The sequence below is a fragment of the Acomys minous genome, assembly GCF_964271855.1.
Source record: "Acomys minous genome assembly, chromosome: 2".
Taxonomy (NCBI): Eukaryota; Metazoa; Chordata; class Mammalia; order Rodentia; family Muridae; genus Acomys; species Acomys minous.
In genome coordinates, this window is record NC_140484.1 from 94,180,980 (window position 1) to 94,182,341 (window position 1,362).

Sequence of the window (1,362 nt, forward strand, 5' to 3'; positions counted from 1 at the left end):
GTTACCTTGGAGCTTATTTAAACTAAGGAAAAGGTCATGTTTTCATGCAATACACACTTGGTTCTTTAAATAACAATTGTGACAAACAGCAAAAGAATTAGAGAATGCTGCACTGTGATCCATACAAAACATCAACATCTTGGGTTGTACATAATTAAATAAACATCTCACTTTTGGAATTACTATAATAGCCAATATATAGAGGCATACCTTATGTGGGCATAGGAATGCAATTAAGAAAAGAAAAAAAATCACACTGGAACTGCTCAATGTCTTTAAAAATCACTGAGCAAGAAAAGCAACACAACTTCCATACTGACTTTTTGCAGTGTCTGTACAGTACCTTGACTTAAATCTAAGAGCAAAGTTAAGACTCTCCTCCTCTATTTTTGGTAAACAACTGCATAGTAAACTTAGATGACTTTCCCTCTGGGTTTTATCTGGGAGTGGACTTTTTAATATTTTATTTAAAAGAGGGCAGGTTTGGCACTTTTATACTGATGTCACCAATGTTAATATTTCTTGGGATTTCAGGAAGAGTCATATTCTTTACAGCTGATACAGCACAGGCTGGAGCTCCTGCTAAGCCAGCCTCAGATTTCTCCAGTTTATTATTCTGTGCATCAATCTGTGTAACAATCTCATTCATGTTGGTCTCCAATACCATCCCCCCCATCACCATTTCTGCAAGAATATTGTGAACCTTGTCTACATGGAATATTATATCCGGTTCACAGACATTTTCAAAACATTTGTCTAATGTTTCCACAAATACTTGTATTAGATCTAAAATACCAAGTTCACTTTCTGAGGAATCCACACAGAAGACAAAATATAGGGTTGCATAATGTCTATAAATCAGTTTGTTGTCAGATCCTCCAATTAATAGTCCTCCTTCTAGGAAATTACAAACGTTCTCATCTCGCTTAGACACCAAGTGAAAAGTCTCCCTGATGATTTGCTGTTGTGTATCTTCACTATAGGGCTGACAAAACTTGGAGAGCCTTGGCTTCCCATGGTGGTTGAAGATGAGGAAGGCCTTGATCATGGCTGGGCTGGGCCAACCAGGTGGGCGCTGGGGCCAGGGCGAGGGCCTTAAGGTTTATTTTTATTTTATGCATATGCAGGCTTGCCTGAATGTATATACATACACCACATGTGTATCTGGTGCCCAAGAGGGTGTCAGCTCTTCAGTCTGTCAACTGAAGATGCGGACAGTTGTGAGCTTCCATGTGAGTGATGGTAATTAAAATGAAGTCCTCTGGAAGGAAACACATCCTTTGTTCTTAACTGCTGAGTCTTTCCAGCTCCTAAATGGGATTTATTTTAGAGGCGAGGTTTTATGTAGTCTTGCCTGGTCTC

General features: G+C 39.1%; 1 pseudogene across 1 annotated transcript; it reads right to left on the reverse strand.

Annotated features, from left to right (window-relative positions):
- Nucleotides 1–316: 316 nt before the first annotated feature.
- Nucleotides 317–1,083, reverse strand: LOC311592883 (AP-3 complex subunit sigma-1-like; annotated as a pseudogene). The gene has a single exon. The product of its transcript is annotated as an AP-3 complex subunit sigma-1-like (transcript).
- Nucleotides 1,084–1,362: the final 279 nt, after the last annotated feature.